Source organism: Perognathus longimembris, chromosome 4 (assembly GCF_023159225.1).
Source record: "Perognathus longimembris pacificus isolate PPM17 chromosome 4, ASM2315922v1, whole genome shotgun sequence".
Classification (NCBI taxonomy): Eukaryota; Metazoa; Chordata; class Mammalia; order Rodentia; family Heteromyidae; genus Perognathus; species Perognathus longimembris.
In genome coordinates, this window is record NC_063164.1 from 51,113,511 (window position 1) to 51,127,683 (window position 14,173).

Below are 14,173 nucleotides of genomic sequence, written 5' to 3' on the forward strand. Positions count from 1 at the left end.
TTGGGGGGAAGGGTTGGTTAGAGATAAGAGTCTCTTGGATTTGTCCACCTGGGCTGGCTTTGAAGCATGATTCTTAATTTTAACCTCCTAAGTAAGTAGGATTACACATGTAAGCCACCAGTGCCTGTCTCTCTGATGTCAGAGGACAAGGTGAAGAGAGTAGAGAGGATGGGACAGATGGCGGGAAACTTGAGATCACACTCACCAACACTGCCATGAGGCCATCTTCAAGGAGGTTCTCAAACATGTGGTCAATATGCCTGGCTCCTAAGTAGCAGGGATTACAGGCATGAGCACTGATGCTCATTATGTTTTAGGTCTCTGGTCCAAGACCTACTTATAAGGATTTAAATCCTTGATTTATTGAGATTTTTCAAACTTTGCATGACAGAGCTGATCATTTTCAGATGTTTGCTTAGGGTCTCATTTACCCATCGCAATACTATTTTTATGTGCCAATTATAGTTTTGAAAGCTCAAGTTTTACAACAATTGATAAGCTTGGAGAGAATGGTACACATTCTCCTAGTGACCTTTCTTCAGTAGTCTATGAACATTTCATTTTGGACTTTCATTGGTAATAGTCCCACTTATCAATAAGAATTTTTTTAATGTCCACTAAAGCAAATCATTAGCCAAATTTCTTATTCACTTATTAACTCACAGTTCACGTTATGAAATACAAAGCTTGCTTTTCCAGGAGTCAGACGAGAGGAAACACTGCCAATGAGGAGTATGAGTGTGGCAAGACCATTGCAGGCGTGGGAGAGAACAGGTGCATGGTGTGTGCTGTGCACCAGCCAGGAGGAGATGCAGGGAGCAGGGCAGTGCTAATTTGGGAAGAGAAGAGACAGAGGAGCAGAAGGACGGTGCAGTGGGCAACTAGGACTCCAAATGGGAAAACTCAGAAAACATCCACTCTATATTGAAAATATGATAGGTACAAAAGAGTTCCTTATCTTTTTATCGTTATCAGAACATGGATTTCTACTCTCTAGCAGTTTCCTGCTCATAGGGTGCTTGCAGTGTGTGTGTGTGGGGGGGGGGGTCTTGGCTAGCCTAGAACTCTCTATGTATCTCAGCCTGGCATTGATCGTGTGACCCTCCTGCCTCTAGTACCCAAGCAAAGCTCTGAAATTATACGTGTGTGCCACCACAGCTGGCCTCCAGTCAAACGAAGAATTAAACCAATAAACGTGGAGGTGAAGGAATCCTTATTTTTCAGAAGAACTACATGACTTTGGACTAGTTACATGTTTAATGCTTCATTTACACATTTGTGAAAAATGCATTGTTATGAAAGGTACTCAGAATGTGTTTGAATCAAGCATGTCAAGGCACACAGACAGATGAATTTCTGTTCTGAGTAAAAAAACCAAAAACGCTAGATACTTGCAGAGTTCTGGAAATCAGAGTGGTGTGTGCATTCCCCGGGAGGTCTTAAGCACTGCATTCCTCTACACTGGGATGACACTGGCAGCCCAAAGAAGGACTCAAAGCCCAGCCTGAATGAATTTTAGTAGAGATTACTTATAAAGCAAGAGTTGAATGGGAGGATTATATTTGCAGGGCCTGGTTCTTTTCTCCTGAAGAGCTGCTACCTAGATTCTCCAGAACCTCCTCTTAACAAGTTGCTGTTTATATGGTCCTAATTCTGTAGCAGAAATCTGGACAACAGCGCCTCTCAAGGTCAAAAACAGCATGCATGACAGCAAGCTCAAGTATAAGATGTGTGTCTGTGAGCTCTGCCTTGCCTCTTTTCAGGAGTCCTGCTGAGCCAGGAAGATACTGTCCAACCACACGTCACTGAAAAATGGGGTTAGCTGTCGACAGACTCGTCACCCTACAAGGAGTCAAGGCCACAGGGAGAAGCCCAGGGGACAGTGAGGAGTCAGAGGGAGCAAGGGGGAGAGATTGACAAGAGCTTTGCTGTGGTTCCCAAGGGAAGGAAAAGGCAAGAAAGCAGGTTTAGGATTAGCGAGGCTGGATAATTTTAGCAGGCATTGGGGCATGTAAGAGCTGACTCAAGTTGTGAGGTGCTTGATTCTGAGGTGATTAGGAAAGGGATGTAATGACCCCAAGCGTTAAGACCCCCCATAAAGGCTTGGCTGGAAGTGGAAGCTCTGAATTGGTTGGTTTGCATAGGAAAGGTGAGGTGTTTGCTCTCTCTAGAAATTACTTAATACCGAGAAGAAAGTCCTGATGTCAAAGCCTTAACTACCCAAACCAGAAAGCAGTTGCACACATGTTAATGCAATTACCCCAGTTCCCACTGAAGAACACGAAATAACACATTCTTGGTTGATACAAGCAACTCTACAAGGAGGTACTGCATTCTATTAAGTACAGATACTAAAATCTGTATTATCAGAAAAGGTTGAATGAGGTCTAGTGCTGGTGGCTCATGCCTGTAATTTTAGCTACTCAGGAGGCTAAGAGCTGAGGATTGCAGTTCAAAGCTAGCCTGGGGAGGAAAGTCCCTGAGACTCTTATCTCCAATTAACCACCAGAAAACCAGAAGTAGGACTGTGGCTCAAAGTAGCAGAGTACTAGCCTTGAGCAAAAGAGTTCAGGGACAGCACCCAGGCCCTGAGTTCAAGCCCCATGACCAATTAGAAAAAAAAGTTGAATGAGTGCTACAGAATTTTTAAATAAAATAGCAAATGTAACCTGTTATGATTTTAAATATGAAATGTTCCTACAGATTTAATCCCCAGCTTTTGGCATTATTTTGGGAGGTGGTAGGAAGTTAAGGAGGATGTGTTTAGCTGAGGGAGTAGGTCACTAAAGATGACTTTTTGAAAGTTATATCAGATCCTCAGTGCCTCTCTCTCTGTCTCTCTGTCTCTCTCTCCCTCCCTCCCCCTGCTTTCTGTATGCCATAGGATAAGAGTTACCAAATTCCTAAGCTAGAGGCCCAACTTCAGGGATTTCAAACATGCTAGGTCCAGCCAACATGTCCTAATATGCCAACAGAGTTGGGTTAGTGGTAAAAGGCAACGAAAGATGTAATATATGATAGAGGTACAACACAGGAAGGGGCTATGTAAGCACTTTAGTCCATCTTCAAGGTAGAGACATGAGCTTTAGGTTTAACTAGAGGAAGAATCAGAGAAGAGGGAGAGCGGTATAAATAATTAAGTAGTCCCAGGAAAGTGTGTCCTGGATGATCATCATCTCAGTTCTACTTGTTTGGTTCTGCAAGGATTTCCAGAAACAATGGTAATTGCTGTCATCACTTGGGGGAGCAATCAAGTTCCCATGAGACCGTTACTCCTGCTCCAGAGTGTGGCCTCACCATCATTTGGGGGTGGTTTGCCCTGCCAGGATGGATCTTCCCTTCTTTGGGGATAGTTTCAATCCCCTGTCATAAAGATGTGTTAACCAGTCCTGCCATTCCTAAAACCCTAGGTGATTATAGGGAAGAGAGAGAGAAATAGAGAGAGAGACAGAGACAGAGACAGAGACAGAGAGACAGACAGACAGACAGAGAGACAGAGACAGAGACATAGAGACTCAGAAGAAAAAAGACGTAAAATAGAAGTGTGGATGTCATGCTTTTATTTTGCTTTCTATTCCTTTGTGGGCCCAAGTCAGGAGAGAGTGATTAAAAAAAACAACACAACTTTCTCAGTACCTGTTACACAAGTAGCTTCTGCTATAGGCTCCCACTGCCACAAGGTTCTGCCTTACTCACAGGCCATGGATCATCGGAGCAAGGATTAGGACTGAAACCTCTGAAATCATTAGCCAAAATAAATGTTTTTGCCCTTACATGGTTTGGGTCAGGTGCTTTGTCACAGAGATAAAAAAAAAAAAAGTCTACCTCACCACCAATTCCCTTTGCTGCCACCCCACAGGTTCTACCCAGTAGCCCTGTTAATTAATGGCAAAACTAGGAGTTGACCCTCAGCTTCATGCTTCCTGTGCAGTGTTACGCAGTAAGGAGAGCAAGGTCTATGCTCCTGCTGTTGAGAAGGGCTCCATAATAACACTTGAGCTAATTATGGTTTCACTTCTGGCCTAGAATCAGAGGCCTGCTTAAAAGGACAGACTCTAGAGCGTCAGAGGGAACCTCTAGGGAGGGTTTCTCTACTTTGCTGGACTTGCAGTGTCTGATTGAACTCCTTCCAAAAAAAGAATCCTAGTAAGTCTGATTGAAATCTAGAAATCTGGTCTGGAATGTCTCTTACGTGTCACTCACTACAAACCCAGGACTAATGGATCAGTTAGGAAAACTCTAACACCCGGAGCGCATGGTCTCTCTATTTGGGGGCAGTGAAAGAAAGTTTAAGAGACCCAAAGAAATCTTCAGAATCATATCCCTATTAACTCCCAGATGTGCATCTTCTATCCCTACTGCCTACACTAAGAAAACAGTAATTATGTGTGATTCATAAACCTGTGATTCACTTCCATGATTATTATTTTTCTCCAGCTAAATAAACTGTATACACCCTTCATGATTTAATTTTGAACTCTTACAGCTTAGCTACAGAGAGAAATTTGGGTATTAATATGTCAAAAATGTTGCTTAAATAATTATTTCAGTTTCTTGTCTTGCACTTGCCCCCTAGGAAATCAGGGCCTGGGTAGATGGCTGCTCTACAGGCTGTAATCAAATGTCAGCCCACCTTGGTGAAGATTGTTTCATTGATTGGCCACCAATCAGGCAAATGCCAGCTGTATTCCAAGCAGAAGGAGAAAAGTTCATTTTAAACCACCATTTGTTTAAGAGCAGAGCTCTTGATTTATGCTCTTTTGAATACAGATAGTTTCTTGTCCATTACTTAAATATAAACTACAACATACTATTTTGCTTATAAACCACTTAAGTACTTATAACCAGCATGACCACAGAAACATAGGTTTATTTCTATAAAATAAAGTAAAACATGTACAAAATTAATGTCAATGGCAGTTAGTAGGAGTAATGTTGTTGTTGTTGCTTGTTTTGTTTTTATAGACAAAGAGAAAGGACTAATTTTTTTATTTTTATTTTTTGCCAGTCCTGCGGCTTGGACTCAGGGCCTAAGCACTGTCCCTGGCTTCTTTTTGCTCGAGGCTAGCACCCTACCACTTGAGCCACAGCTCCACTTCTGGATTTTTTTTTTTTGCCAGTCTTGGGCCTTGAACTCAGGGCCTGAGCACTGTCCCTGGCTTCTTTTTGCACAAGGCTAACAATCTTCCACTTGAGCCACAGCTCCATTTCTAGCCATTTTCAATATATGTGGTGCTGAGGAATCGAACCCAGGGCTTCATGCATATGAGGCAAGCACTCTTGCCCCTAGACTTATTTCCAGCCCCACTTATGGCTTTTTCTATATATGTGGTGCTGAGGAATCAAACCCAAGGTTTCATGTTTGTGAGGCAAGCACTCTACCACTCGGCCATGTTCCCAGCTGAGAAAGGACTAACTTTAGGAATAAATGTGGAATTCATAAAGGTCTATAAAAGCAAGGACCTAGAAGAAATTTTATAAAAAGCTTTCACATCTGTTGCTTCATTTAGATTTATAGAAACCATATAAAGGAAATTGGATCTTTGTTTTTAAGACTGAAGGAAGATTTATGTAAACATAAAGCAAATTGTCCTGAGAATTGAGAACTTGAAGTAGAAGTCAAACTATAGGTCTTAATAAAACCAAGACCATAGGGTTTTTATTGGTGTGATGGTAACTTTTTGCTTGTGTTTTTCATTTGTTTTTTTTTTTTTTTAGTTGGTCATGAGGTTTGAACTCTGGGTCTGGGCACTGTCCCTGAGCTCTTTAGCTCAAGGCTAGCACTCTAGCACTTGAGCCACAGTACCACTTCTGTTGTTTTGTGTTTTAATTAAACAACATCGTAATTAAATAACTAATTTCTACTCCAAAAAAAAGTATAGTTTATCAGCTTACTCTTACTAGCTTGCCATTCTCACTGTTCTCTAAAGATCTATGACTTTAGTCTTCAAAGACATTCATCTATTGGTACTCTTATTTGTTACTATGCTCCATTTACATCTACACAGAATGGCAGTTCAAACCCAGACCAGGCAGACAAATCCAAAAGAGTATTATCTACAATTGGCCATCAAAAAGCCAGAAACGGAGCTGTGGCTCAAGTGCTAGGCACCAGCCTTGAGTGAAAAAGCTGAGAACGAGAGGTCCTGTGTTAAAGCCCTACTTCTGGCACAATCAATTAGCCAATCAATCAATTAAAAAATTATACATCCTAGGCTGGGGATATGGCCTAGTGGCAAGAGTGCTTGCCTCGTATACACGAGGCCCTGGGTTCGATTCCCCAGCACCACATATACAGAAAATGGCCAGAAGTGGCGCTGTGGCTCAAGTGGCAGAGTGCTAGCCTTGAACAAGAAGAAGCCAGGGATAGTGCTCAGGCCCCTGAGTCCAAGCCCCAGGACTGGCAAAAAAAAAATTACACATCCTAGAACTTTTCAATATGTATTAGAACTTTTCAATATGTACATGATGCATACAAAAAAATTGTACAAACAGAAAAATCACCACCCCCACAACCCTGCTGATATAGCCTAAGGGAATAATCATTTAGAAAAGTTACAAAAAATAATAGTTATCCCTATATATCTTTGACCTATTTTTTCCCTTCAAGTTAGGGTCTTATGTACCATTGTATAATTATCAGAAACAGGAAATTAAAGTTAGTACAACATGTGGCTGAGAATATGGCCTAATGGCAAGAGTGATTGCTTCATATACATGAAACCCTGGGTTCAATTCCCCAGCACCACATATACAGAAAATGGCCAGAAGTAGCGCTGTGGCTCAAGTGGCAGAATGGTAGCCTTGAGCAAAAAGAAGCCAGGGACAGTGCTCAGGCCTTGAGTCTGAGCCAGGACTGGCAAAAAAAAAAAAAAGTTAGTACTACACTGTTAACAAAACTGTAGACCTTTATTTGAATTATACCAGGCTTCTTTTCCTAGTCTAGGGTTCAACCCAACATCCCATGTTGCAGGAAGTTCTGACTTCTGTCTTAGCCTTTCCCACCGATGACATTTTCTCAAGCCTTGTATTTTATGATCTTGAAAATATTTGAAGTTTACTGGTGAGTTACTCTATAATTGACTCCAAAGTCTGTCTAGTATTTCCTCATGATAGTATCCAAGCAAAGCATTGTGATATCCTCCTTGGTGTATGATATCAAAGTCCATCATGATTTGTCTTCACACATTTATTCAATACTTGGTGAAGTTAGTGTCTGCTGGGTTTCCCCACTGTGAATACTGTATTTTCCTGAGAAACCAATAAACACTTTATGGAGAACTACTTTGAGACCAGGCCAATGTCCTGTTTCTCATTAAATTTTCACCAACCAATTTTAGCACACATTGGTGGTCAACAATTATTATTGTAATGTTTAAGGGTGACTCCATTACTCTCAATCCTTTTACATATACTAATTGGACTTTAAGAAGTACTTTTGTCCCATAATTACTCAATTGCTTATTGATATTAGTATAGATTCATGGATATTTAACTTTTTTCAAAGATTTATAATGAAATACTATCATTATTTATTTTATAGCTAAAATCAGTGCTGCTTTGTCTATTTATCTATGCCTGTGTCCTGTTGACATCTCTGTATCTGCCTCACACACACACACACACACACACACACACACACACACACACACACACACACACAGAGTTTCTTACTTGAATTTCTTTGTTTGGATCTTCATCCTAAATCCCATTGTCCTAACTAGCAAGCTGGCTTACCAAGAGCAACCAAGATCTGCCACAGTAGACCTTTGCCTTCATAGCATTTCAGATTCATATATTCCTTGAGCCAACCTCCTGGCACTCTGAATTAGCAACTCTGATGCAAACCTATATCTAGAGTTCATGAAGCTAAAACCAAAAATCTCATAGATGGTGATTCAAAGCATGATTGGAGCATGCGTGGCTATCACTGTTCTACTCCATAGGTTAAGGGAGTGTATTCCTTGTTGATTTCAGAGAACACTACTAGTCAGCAACTGGTCAGCAGCTGGCAGTGGTGACTCACGCTTAGAATCCTAGCTACTCCGGAGGCTGAGATCTGAGGATCACAGTTCAAAGCCAGACTGGGCAGGAAAGTCTATGAGACTCTTATCTCCAATTAAACACACACACACACACACACACACACACACACACACACACACACACACACAAAACAACACAAAAAAGCAAATCAAACAAAAAACAGAAGTGGAGCTGTGATTCAAGTGGTAGAGCGCTAGCCTGGAGAAAAGAAAAGAAAAAGACTTAGGGACAGTGCCAAGGCTCAGAGTCCAAACCCAGGGCCAGCTTTAAAGAGAAAGAGAGAGAGAAAGAGAGAGAGAGAGAGAGAGAGAGAGAGAGAGAGAGAGAGAGAGAGAGAGAGAGAGTAGACTAAGCAGACATCATTGGAAACAAGTTGGAAATGCAATTTTTTTGAGCCCCTCTCAGATAGAAGGAAGCAGAAACTCTGGGGGTGGGACTAGGAATTAGTATTTAATGAGCTTCCCAGGGAATTCCTATGCATGCTGACCTGTGAGAGGCACTAAAAATATATTTTCTTATAGTTAGCAAAAATCATAGGCAAACCAACCCAAGTCAACTCTCCAGTCTAAAATCTACACAAAGCAACTGCTCTAAGTTTGTTTGTTTGTTTTACTTGAATGTGTTTACCTTGAAGTTCCCCTAAATTGACATTTTCCTTTGTTCACGTATTATCTAAACTATTCCAAAAAGATGTCAGTGACCCTATAAAGCTGTCAGCCCAGAGGGAAGAAAGCTGGATTCTTGTTTGCGAACAGTGATACAAATATTTTAACACAGTACTACATCCTTTTTCCTTACACTTCCAGCATCTTTCCCATGGAAGAAACAATGCTTTTCAAAAATGTATATATGTTAATTAAATTTTCATCTTTTTATATAATGAGAATCACTTTCTAACAGACATATATAAGAATTCTTTTTTTTTCAAATTTTTATTATCAAACTGATGTACAGAGAGGTTACAGTTTCATACGTTAGGCATTGGATACATTTCTTGTACTGTTTGTTACCTTGTCCCTCATACCCCATATATAAGAATTCTTCTGTCAAGCCTTAATTCATGAATTTTGTGCATTATTATCTAGTCACAACAAACTCCATAGTAAATAATAAGGCAACTGAGACCATTCAACTTGTGCAATTATGCTCATTTACTTAGTAATTTGATGATGTGTCCTTGTTAAAGGTATATGCTCAAAGTGAAAGGAAAGGATTATAGTAGGTGTTTTGGCTGTTTACCCATAATAGACTGACTTTATCAATGGGTCTGTTAAATTCTTCGAAAATCACTTTTTAACCTAAAACCAATCCCCATCCAAGTTTTTGTCACTGAATAGTTAAACCAATTTATTCAATTACTTAGCCAGCCAGAATCCATTCTGCCGGTTACTGTGTTGAGTACAGGAGAAATATAACAAAAGAACAGGCACTGGTAGAGATGGAGAAGGTTGCATACCCACATACCAGTCTCTACATCTGTAAAGATGCCCCATTCATTCACCTACCCTGTCCTCTAGACACAGTGTAAATCATCTCTCCCTGGGACATTGTGTGTACATCCACTCTCTTCCAGCTTTGAAGCTATGGGTACCTAAAATACATGTAGATGCACAATGAGAGCACAGTAGTACTTTAAAATATCTACCAATTTAAAGTTCCTATTGTGGGCTGGGTGCAAAATGTGATCTTTATCCCTTTGTAACCCATGCTGTGTTGGTAAATGGCTTTCCAGAGGGTAAGGGCTTGACCTTCAGTGTTTGCTGATTTCTGCGGCACATCATGACTAATTTAAAGTTACTCAATTTTTTAACAACAGGCTGTAAAACTTCTGAAAATTTAACAATTAAATCTGCCCCAAATACAAACTGGCTCTAGTACCCACTGTGTGTAAGTCTCAGAAACAGCTCATGTACTCATATTTCCACAGTCATGTCAATGTCATCTCCATTTTACAGATAAGGAAGTCAAAGCCAAATCATTTGTTCAGGGTCATGCAGTAAATGATTAAATTTGATGTAAACCTAATCTTATTATACTCTACTAACAAATATGAGTTAGACAAGCCATGCCCTAGTGACTCTTCGCTGTAATCCTAGCTGCTCAGGAGGCTGAGAATGGGAGTATAGAGTCCAAGGTCAGTCTGGGTAAAAAGCTTTTGAAGCCCTTTCTCAACCCAAAGCTGGATGCAGCAGTATGTGCCTGTCACTCTAAACTGCTAGATGGGAGATTGAGATTGGGTACGTCATGGTTCCAGGACAGCCCAGGTAGAAAAGTCCGTGAGACAAGAAGCTGGGAACTAGAAAAATTGAGGGAAGAAGTAGGGCTGGGAGAATGATGAAAGGGGTGACATTGATCAAGATGCACTGTACTCATAAACGGACATGTTAAATTGAAACCCCTTTGCACAATTACATAAAGAAAATTTAAAAACTAATAATAAACCAGGTGCTTGTGGCTCACATCTGTAATCCTAGCTACTCAGAAGGCTGAGAGCTGAGGATCCCAGTTCAAAGCTAGCCAGGGCAGGAAAATCTGTGACACTCTTCAATCAATCAACCAAAACCTGCAAGTGCAGCTGTGGTTCATGGGGTAGAGCAACTAGTATTGAGCACAAAGGTTCAGGGACAGCTCCCAGGCCCTGATTTTAAGCCCAGACCAGCATACACACACACACACACACACACACACACACACACACACACACACACACATACACACACACACACAGAGCTAAGGAACAGCAGCACTTAGGCCTTGAATTCAAGCCTCAGTACTGGCATGATAGTTAATCCAATAGATAGACAGACAGACAGATAAAATAACTACTATTAATATGCTAAAGCTAATATTTAGCTATAGACTTCACTCTAACCAAATTATATGTGATTTGTTGTTGCTGCGGCCATTTTTCTTTGTGTGTGGTGCTAGAGCCTCATGTTTGCTAGGCAAGCAGTCCATTAATAAGCCATTCCCTCAGCCTTCAAATATATGTATTTTATCTTGCTTCTGTAAGCCCCTGACAAAAGTCTTCCTCTCTCTCTACCCTAGTCAAACATTGAACCACTCTATACACTCTGAACACACCTTGTACATCGCTGCCTGCTCAAATAAACCCTTAATTTTAATCTGTGCAAGTTCATCTTTTATCAGTATTAACCTTCTCACTTGAATCCTTCCAGATGAACCCAAAGCATAATAGGTCTTAACATCTTTTGCACTGAATGTGAAGCCACTCCTCCATTGTTCTGAGGACTTTATCCTTTCTTCTTGGGTTCAAGTTGTATCTACCTGTTGTAAGGCTCAGAGCTGGAGCCATTTGTCCAAGAATTTACTTTGCACTTGAAATTTGCTTATTATCCATACAATCAAACATTTCCCAAGAGAACTAATAATAACAGCTGTTGTTTATTATACCACACACTGAATTCATTTCCACTTATCCTCACAACCACCCTGGAAAGCAGGACCAGTTCTCACTTTATATGCAAGAAATGCAGGCACAGAGGAGGTAAAAAAAAAATTACCCACAGGTCACACACACCACTAATATTATCAGAACCAGGATTTCAGCCTCTGGCAAATGTTTTTAAAGACTGAATTCTTTTTTTTCTTTCTTTTTTTTTTTTTTTTTTTTTTTGGCTAGACCTAGGGCTTGAACTCAGGGCCTGAGCATTGTCCCTGGCTTCTTTTTGCTCAAGGCTAGCACTCTACCACTTGAGCCACAGTGCCACTTCTGGCCATTTTCTATATATGTGGTGCTGAGGAATCGAACCTAGGGCTTCATGTATACAAGGCAAGCACTCTACCACTAGGCCATATTCCCAGCCCTAGTGATTAAATTCTTTTTTAAAAAAAAATTATTTTTTTTCCAGTCCTGGGGCTTGGACTCAGGGCCTGAGCACTGTCCCTGGCTTCTTTTTCCCCAAGGTTAGCACTCTACTACTTGAGCCATAGCACCAGTTCCAGCTTTTTCTATATATGTGGTGCTGGGGAATCGAACCCAGGGCTTCATGTATACGAGGCAAGCACTCTTGCCACTAGGCCATATCCCCAGCCTGAGATTGGATTCTTAACTATCAGATTATCCTATTCAGTCCCTAAACTCTGTTTGATGAGGATCTTCCTGATTATAGCCCAGCTCTACAATACATTTCAAAAAAGTTTTCCTGCCTGAACTATAGTCCTCCCTTTGTCTGTGTAAAGCAGGTGCTCACTGGGAACAGAGGCACTGGGTGCCTTCTCCTTATCTCAGAGCTGCTCTCCAGGCTGCCTGCTATAAACTTGTCATGCTCTGTGATATGAACCACTCTTTCTGGGTGGCACCTGGAAACTCAGTCATGAGAACAGAAGAGTCGAGTTTCACATAATAGGACTTATGAACTTGTTCACCCACATCAGTGTGGGTGGCCAGCTCACCCCTAAAATTTATGAGGCCTTGAGCAAGTATATTATAATACAGGCCCACAAACCACTTGTCTAAATACTTAGGTTTATAAATCAAGGTAGCTAGTAAACTTGTAAAACATATTGATTCTGTTCTTCATAATGCCTTAGGAAGCCAAGCTTGAAATGGGAATTATTGGACTTCAATGTTTCTTGATAGGCAGGGAGGTCAGGCCCAAACTCAAGCCCTGTCCCCTTTTCTTCCTACCCCCAGGCCACCTGAGCTAGCTCCTATAAATCCCATGTATCCAAGTAGCACACAGCTGCCAGTCCTCCTTCACATCTACACTGTACATACCAGAGGTATAGCCTGTCCCCTCTGAGGAACAGGCCTGCTTCAACCTTGGATGTGACTCAGGGGGTTTGGGCAGGCAAATCCAGGGCCCAGGGCCTGGAATGGGTGCCCAAGACTGCAAGGGGCCCCAGGGTCCAGCCTTCCAAAGCACAGAGCTCAAGTCCAAGGCAACGTGAGTATGTGCTTCCTGAAGGGCAGCTCTGAAGTGGTAAGACTTCATTTTGAATGACTCAAGTATTCTCCAAGGGGATGAAATGAGGTCACCTATGCTCTCATACAGTACTGGAGCATGAACGCAGGGCCTCATACTCTTACATGGCTTTTTCCCTCAAGTTTGGTACTCTACTACTTCAGCTACATCTCCACTTCCAGCTCTTTGCTGGTTAATTGGAGAAAAGAGTCATAGGGAGTTTTGTGCTCATGCTGAGTTTGAACTATGATCCTCAGACCTCAGCTTCCTGAGTAGCTAGGCTTACAGGTGTGAGCCTCTGGTGCCAAGCTTTCATACTTAGAATTGTATCATTATGAAATGGTAGTTTCATACCAATGGCTAAAAGTTACCCGTTTGCTCTTAATGTCAACAAGACCACTGTGAAAGTGAATATTATAAGCCATAATAAACACGACATTCCAAGAAATTCAGTTTAAATAAAGGGAAGATACCTAACATTCTTCTCTATGCAATCTGATTTTGTACTTCATCCTTGTAAAGCTCCTCTTGAGAATGCAAATTATTTGAATAATTTTCTTCTTTTAGTTCACTGAGTGTGAAAGCATATGATTTCCTAAAATTAAAAGTTTGACATTTCAATTGCCTAAGCTCCAGCATCAAAAAAAGCGCTCACACCTGTGATCCTCGCTACTCAGGAGGCTGAGGTCTGAGGATTGGGCTTCAAAGCAGTCAGGCAACTCTGTGAGATTCTTATTTTCCAATAGACCAACAAAAAGCCAGAAGTGGAGCTGTGGCTCAAGTGGAAGAGCCAAAACTCAGGCAAAGCATCCAGGCCCTGAGTTCAAGTCCCAGTGCAAGGGGGGAAAAGGGATTCAATATGGTGGAGCCACACTTCATAAGTGAAAAAGAGAGAAAGAAAGAGGGGGGGAGGAGAAGAGAGGAGAGTGAGAGGGAGGAGGGAGGGAGGAAGGAAGGAAGGAAGGAAGAGAGGGAGGAAGAGAGAAAAGAAGGAAGAGAAAAATGGCACCTTGGCACAGACACAGAGCACTGCAATGGGGAGGCTGAGGGCCCGGCCACATCTAGTGACAAGCAAGGCCACTGTGCTAACAATTTTCAGTGAGGCACACCAGATCCACCTTATTATCTCTGAAGTTCTGGAATATTCTAATGTCTTGTTATCAGAGTCCCCTGGAGAGTTTTTTTTTTTTTTCTGGCCA